We start from the raw sequence: 8,443 nt of genomic DNA on the forward strand, positions 1-8,443 counted from the left end.
AATAAAAAAAAAAAAAATTACGTGTAATATCATACTAGCCTTTAACTGTCCACTGCTGTACATAAGCCTTCGTTTTTGCGGATTTTGCCAGTAGCTGCCATGCTTGGCAGATAGATTGGCAACTGTAGTTAAGCTTTAGAGATGTTTTAAAAAGGATGCTGCTGCCCATCCCAAGTGTTTCCTTAGTCGCCTTTTACGACAACTACGGGAAAGGATGGGGTGGCCTATTCTATGCCGGGACCATGCAGCATATTATACAGCTATATATATCTATCTAAACAATGAGAATTCGTTCCTAAATGAACGTATTTACTCACTGACTTATATTTAGCGATAGCCACTACGTTCGAGATGTATTTTGCGTGAATTTTAAACTTTTTTTTTCTACCTACAACATGGCAAAGGCAAACAAACTCCGGCCCACCTGATGAAAAGTTTTAATCGTTGGTGTTAGATACACAGACACATCATTGCCGGATATAGAGAATTCTAATGTTAATCTGGGAATAAAATTTGTTACTATGGAATGTATTGAATTACTAGTTGTATCTCGCGACTTCGCTTGCTTAAGTTAGTACATAATATTTTGTATTCTAAATTAGGACATATTTTATCCGTGTGCCAATTTTCAATTAAATTCGATTAGTAGTTTTTGAGTGAAAGATTAACTCAGCCAATTCAGCCATCCTTACAAACTTTCGCATTTATTATATTAGTAGAATTAGTAAAAATCTGTTTTTTTAAATTAATATTTTTTAACAGACTTCAAAAAGCAAAAAATTATTAATTGTTTTTGTTTTTTTTTTCTTTTATGTTTGTTACTTCATAACTTTGTCAGTTCCATACCCATTTTAAAAATTCTTTTTATCTAAAATAATAGAGGTATTTACAGATTGGTCTCATAGGAATTTTATATAAAATTCCGTTCGGTAGTTTAATTTTTACACGAAAATAATTGGTTTTGTCACAATTGAAGTCGGTTTTTTGTGGGGCACAATTTTTAATTTTAAGCGACTATCTTTTTAATTTGTGTACCTGGTAAAAAGGACTTACTTAATGTAGGTATTGATGTGACCATTTTATGTTATTTTCGTATTAATGTGTCCAATATAAATTATATACAATAAAGATTTAACAATACAATACAATTGATCGATTTTTTATTTATAGTATTATTAGATATCAGTAAATTGTCATGGCCGAGCTAATTATTCGTTCAGTTGAAACAAAATACAGTAATATTACTATTTATACCTAATAAGATTCATCAGGGGGGAAAGGAATTGTTAGCAATGGAGTTTGACAGCCCCATTGCTAGCAATATGCCGTATTAGGTCGTCCTCTACGTGGTTCCCTCTGGAAATCATCGTGATTAATTCTTGTCGAATTCTACACGATGAGCCGACTAACCTGGCTTCATTTTCATCTATCATCTATCACTGGTGCCTCGCCAGCGTATACCGAAAGCGCAGGCGGAGTTGCCATTCCATTTTCACCCATTAAAAAAAACATTATTATAGTACTATTCTTGATCTATATCTATATTTACCAGAGGAAAACTTTGTACAGAATTGCATGCATTTTGTGTGCATTGTACCTCTATCCCACTAGTATTTCTGCTGTGAAGCAGTTGTTCTTGCTTGTTCGGTTTAAACGATGGTAATTGGCAGTGAAATTTCAAGGCACGGAGGCAGAACACCACAGTTTTCAGGACTGGCAACACGTGAGGATGCTATAGGTGTTATAATGTATTTTGCCATATCTGTGGCGCTGTTCATGTCTGTAGGCAGCGGTTACCACATTTTATTAAGTGGGCCGTCAGATTATTTGCCATTCTAAATATTATAAAAAAAAAGGTTCTACATTTCTATGATTAAAGTTGATACAAATGATTGAGATTGTTTACTAATAGTGTCAGTTAGAGGAAATTTAAAAGCATCTCAGAATAACGAGAAAAAGTAAAATAGCTGTGTTGTGGTAATTTGTTAAAAAAAAAATATTGATCATAGATTAAGGATTTTGTTTATAATATGATTTTAAAGTTTTGTCCACACCGAGATATTTTCAGTTGTTTGCATAGCTACTGAACACTATCTGAGGCGCGACCTGAAACGCACTTGACCGGTTTTTAATCTATTATTACTCGGAATGATTACTCCCTCGCCACGGTAAAATGTCAAACAGATGTTAGGTGTAAAGGTCATTAACCTTGTGAGTGCGCGGTAAAATTGAACTGTCAAACTAAATTCCGCAGGTTGATATATTACTACTGTGATTTCTTTTTAACTTAAATGTATTTTTATTATAATTGTTAACTTTTGCTAAAAAATTTAAAAGCGTGTATTTTGGAAAGAGTTAACAACTTTTAGATAAAATACTTATCAGATTTTAAGTCAGAACTTCAGAAAATACAATTGTGAAAATCGCATTCAATTTGCTTTAGTAATTTTTGCTTGATGAACACATGAAGAAAAAATTTTAAACTTATGACTTTGGTTTCTATTGTTCTTATTAAGACCTGTTATTACATTTTCTTAAATATCTGTTAGGTATGTGCAGAGACCGCCTATGTAGAATTTTAATTTATAAATTACTAGCGCTCTAATTTGATATTTTGGGTTATATTACAAATAATAGTTACTTAATATCTAATATTTTAACATCATAGAGATGAAAAGGATTGGAAAAGTAGCATTTAGTTCGTTCTCTGTCATCACATAGATTATTTATTACTAATTTCTGTCTATTTATGAATTTTTACATCAAGGTCCCTTGAGGAGTGGGTAGAGAGAAACGAGTGTCACAGGTCTCATTTCCTTAATACATATTTTGCGTTGTTCGTTCTTATAACTCTCATTGACATCTACATAATTAATTGTTATGTTTCAAAAAAGGAAAAAGTGTCAAAACTAGTTATTGTGATTTTAAAACTAAACGACTGAACTTATTATTTTAATAAAATGACTATGGCATCAATCTGTAAATAAAGGAGGGAAGGGATTGTTAGTAATGCTGACTATCCCATTGCTAGCAGTATACCCTATCAGGTCGACTTTCATGTCGTTCCCACTGGAAACTATTGTCTACTTCCAGGTGTAAATATGTGATAAATATCACAATGGGCTAACTGATTTACTTTCATCCTTACCTAAGCTAACTGAACTGTATACCGTTAGCGCAGGCGGAATTAACATCTTCAAAAAAAAAATCTGTAAATATATTATTTCAGATAAAAAAATAATTTATCAAATCGTTCAGAATTATATATATATATATATGTATATATATATATATATATATATATATATATATATATAACCGAATTGAGAACCTACTTCTATTTGAAATCGGTTGAAAATATAAAATGTGTAATTTGCATGTTGTTTTATAGGTATTCGTATTACGAAGGGCAGTGCGTGTTGCGTGGATACTGAATGTTCTAGTTGGTAACAGCGCCTCAAAACTTATGGGGTCACGGGTCATGACCTATCACTTCTACTAATGGATATATATATTGATATATACTTGTTCTTTCATGTTTCTCTCACGAACTCTCAGGTCCCTTCGTGGTTTTCTCCAGAGACCGCATCATGGGGTTCGTCAAAATTGGAGTAAAGAGGTTTTTTTCAGGGTTGCCAATGCGCGTATAATGCCCCTGGTACGTAGACGTCCATAAACTACGGGAACCGCTTACGCATCAGGTGGGCTGTTTGCTTGTTTGCCATCTGAGTGGTATAAAAAAAATCTTTCATCTCTAAATAGTATAAAACGAAGTCATTGTACGCATTGGTTTATTTCTCCACAAATTTCTTTTAAAGCACGCACTGAATTTTGATAGCAGTTTCACTACCATTTAAACAATTTTATATAACGGCCCACCTGATGGAAAGTGGTAACCGTCGTCTATAGACATGAACAGCACCATGGACATAACAGAGTATACTGATTCGCCCATGACACCCCCCATGCGTTGCCATTCTTGAGGACTCAGGTGTTATGTTGATATATATATGCATACAATTTTAAAAAAATATTTTAATTTAATTTTAATTATTTATTAATTTTATTTTTAAATAAGAAAATAGGATGAATAATGTACGTAATATGAGTATTATATGTATTTTACTTATTTTATTGGTTGTTTTATTTATTTGCTCATCTAGTGATCTGGTAGGTAATGCCATATGGTGTTAAATCCGCCATTTACACTATCTAGAAGTATTAAAATGTAATAAATAAAATAAATAGTTGCAAATTTTTAAATAGAAATCTTATTCGTATAACCTCATTATAAATACCCGTTTCCTTATAACCAGACTAGGGGGATCATATCTGTAGTGGCAAACCTACGCATTGTCTACACACCTTGTCCAGCATAAATTGACCCGTGACATTATATCAACAGCTCCACTGATTATAGGCCTTTTGAAATAATGGCGGGCTCTTGTTAAAATGGATAGTTTGGCAGAATGTAGGTCGGGTCATCCGTGTCAGCGGTTGAATGCGTATGATTTATAAATGTTATTCCTTTGCCTGTTGTTTCTCTTTTATTTTTAATATAGTTTAATTGAATTTATGAATGTACTGCCAAAATGTATATAAATAATGTTAAAAGAATTAACATATAATGGTGTAGACATTTCAATATTTCGTGAAAAGTATGAATATGTTATTTATTTATTTATTTATTTATTTTACTTATTTATGGCATCAAACAGTCATTTACAAAATAATTAACAACATACATTACAGTTTTAGAACAATAGACCTAACAGTGGCAATAACAGTATTTTAAGAGCATAGAGATATTTTTTTTTTTAATGGATGATAATGGAATGATGATCCCGCCTGTGCTATCGGTATACACTAGCGGGACACCAGTGAGAGATGATTGGTGAAGATGAATAGGCAGGTCAGTTAGCCCATCGTGACGAATTCATCGATAAATTAGTTACGATGGTTTCCAGGGAGAGCCGCGTGGAGGTCGACCTGGTAGGGTATATTGATAGCAATGAGGACTAATCTCCCCATCACCAACAATCCCATATATAGAGATATTATTTATGAAGTCCCATGAAAACACGCATTAAATTTAGGAACAAATCCTAGGTACTAATATGTATAAGTATCAAAGACGAAGAAAAAGAAAGAAGAAGCGCCGATTGAATTTCAACATACAAGTTTTTGAGTTAACTTACTTTTAAAAATATGAACAGATTCATAAAACGGATCTAATTCAAAAAAATCTCTATTAAAAGTGTTGGTGGTACGGTAAAGACAGGAATTACATGTACAGTTTTTACGAAAATAAGGGGGAAGGAACAAACAGAGGTAATCTACGTGAGGAGTGTGCGGGGAGATGAAATGTCACGTCACGAAAACTACTGTTACGTATACTAATTTTTACCAGCGACATCGTTCGCGTAACTCGGATATGTTAGTTGACCTGGATAAAAAGTAACCTATATTCTTTTCCATCCCAAATAGTACACGCATACAAAATTTCATAGTGATTAATAAAGCCCTAAGGTTATGGCGCTATAAAGTGTTTTTTTTTTATACAACTTAGAATGGCAAACAAGCTGACGGCCCACCTGATGGAAAGTGGTAACCGACGCCTATTGATATGAGCAGTACTATGGACACAACAGAGTATACTGTTTCGCCCATGATACCCCCCATGCGTTGCCATTCCTAAGGACTCAGGTGTTATTCCTCCGTACCTAGTAAATTCACGCCATATCCCACCCTTCAAACCGAAACATAGCCATGTAAACACAACTGCTTTATGGTTGAAACACGAATGGGACAGAGGTACCCAAGCAATCGACTTTTGTATAAAGTCTCCCTCTGGTATACATATAAAACATAACAACAAACGAACGAACAAACCTATATTAAGAATATTAGTAAGGGTATCGATGGAGATTGCTTAGTTTATCAATAAATTAGAATAATAATATTTTACACTACATATGTCTCGCGGCTCCGCCCGCGTAAGTCAGTACATAAAGAGTTTTATGTACTAAGGATATAAACTATTCGTGTACTAAATTTCATTCAAGTCCGTTCAGTAGTTTTTGTGTGAAAGAGTAATAAATATTTATCCATCCATTCATTGCCACCATTATAAATTTTTGTATTTATTATATTAAAGTATAATATGATGAAATTTATATTTAAAAATACACAATCGGTACTTGAAGGCAATGAAAAAAAACTTTTGCAGGTAAATAGTACCTACTTACATACCTGTTTCTTTACTGCCGACGCATTCCTTTCATCGCGATTCGATTATGTATTTGAAATATGTGTAAACAACGCGAAAGTTTAATATTAACTAAAATAAATGTCGGTATGTTGACATGTCAATAGCAACACTTTAAATCTATGTCACAATCTTAACACATAGAATAATAGTTTATAAACGGTTACACGTGGGCAAAGCCACAGGAAACAGCTAGCATTCTATTAAAATAACGATGAAGTGATGCAATTTATTTGTGATGCGAGAGCATGAAATATGATAACGTACGATGCAGTCCTCAAAATGGTGTCCACTTAAAAAGGATATAGGTGGTCAGTAGAATTCTTTGTCACTGTCCTACATACATCGCTGATTTAAACACAATGGCGTCGATTCTGAGACGTTATTTCCCTAAATCTATCTCGTAACCTAACATTTTGATTTAAAAACATTGTGAAATAAATGTTTTGTGGATAAATGAATGAACGAGTATACTTTTTTTGCATTATACAATATAGGGAAGAGGGGGGAAGGGATTGTTAGTAATGGAGACTAAGAATCCCATTGCTAACAATATACCCAGCCAGGTCGACCTCCTCGCGGTTCTCCCTGGAAACTATCATGGTTAATTCCTGATGAATTCATTATGATGAGCTAACTGGTCTGTTTTCATTCTCATCTATCACCCTTCACTGGTGCTCCGCCAGCGTATCCCGTTAGCGCAGGCGGGGTTACCATACCATTTTCACCCATCAAAAAAGAAAAATATAGGGGATAAGCAAGACAATTAACAAATGTAACGATACAGTTGTATAAGTACAGTATGGTGGTGTTATTGCTGAGAGCAATCTTTTCAAGACAACCGTAGGGTAATGGACTAATAGTCGTACTAACGGTATGATAATATTTTATAATTAAGAAAGTAAAACATCGAGGAATTTATAAAAATAAGAATAAAAATATTAACTATATACAATGTATAAATCTATACTAGAGGGAGACTGTACAAAAGTCGATTGCTTAGGTACCTCTGTCCCATTCGTGTTTCTACCGTGAAGCCGTTGTGTTTGCATGGCTGTGTTTCGGTTTGAAGTGTAGGATATGGCGTGAATTTACAGGGTACAGAGGAATAACACGTGAGTCCTCAGGAATGGCAACGCAAGGGGGTATCATGGGCGAAACAGTATGTGTGTGTACTGTTATGTCCATGGTACTGCTCATGTCTATAGGCGACGGTTACCACTTTCTTTCAGATGGGCCGTCAGTTTGTTTGCCATTCTAAAAAAAAATATTAGAACAAATATATCGTCATAGTCGTAGAATACTGACGGATCTTTATATGTAATCTTCGTCAGATCCGTCAGTATTCTACGACTATGACGATATGTTTTATGGATCTTGATAAAGTAAATTTATTACATTTATGACTTTATTAGAATGTTAATTGAATTTGATTCTTATATTTGATTTTCATTTTAAAAGACAGGTTAAGAGTAGAAAAATTACGCCTCAAAATCGACTCCAATGCCACATTTTTAGGTCAGCAAACTATTACATTATAAATAGATCTGTTTTGTTGATATGTTTTTTAATCAGGCTTTTAAAGCGAGATAGGTAATGTTTTTTGATGTGCCCTGATAATCAGACAGGGTCTCATTTGATTCATGTATATATATATATATATATATATATATATATATATATATATATATATATATATATATATATATATATATATATATATATATATATATATATATTCAGCCATTATTCGTCCACTGTGAACATAAGCCTTCCCCATAGGCTGCCATAAAGAACGGTCCTGAGCCACCTGCGTTTATCCGTATGTGGTCGTCACTCAAGAATCTTTCTTTCCAGTCCATTGCCATTTCTTATGTGACCGCCAAATTGTAAGTATTCTATCGTGGGCGAAAGATCAAAGAAATCTTTAAAGTGTGCCGTTACACAGTGACATCTGTATAAAATCCTTGAAATCATTATGAATCGTGCGTAACACAGCTGTCAATAATCTTTTAAATCGTTGTAGTAGAATATTTTGGCAATGTTCCAAAATAAATTAAATGTATGTTATTTATTTTCAATTGAAAAACTCATTTAATCCCTCTGTCTTGCAATTAATTCTCGTCAGACAGTTTGCCTGCATTCTATGTACTAGTTTGACGATAAAGTATGGCA

The sequence above is a fragment of the Galleria mellonella genome, unplaced genomic scaffold (genome assembly GCF_026898425.1).
Source record: "Galleria mellonella isolate WM207_F2 unplaced genomic scaffold, CSIRO_AGI_GalMel_v1 utg37, whole genome shotgun sequence".
Classification (NCBI taxonomy): domain Eukaryota; kingdom Metazoa; phylum Arthropoda; class Insecta; order Lepidoptera; family Pyralidae; genus Galleria; species Galleria mellonella.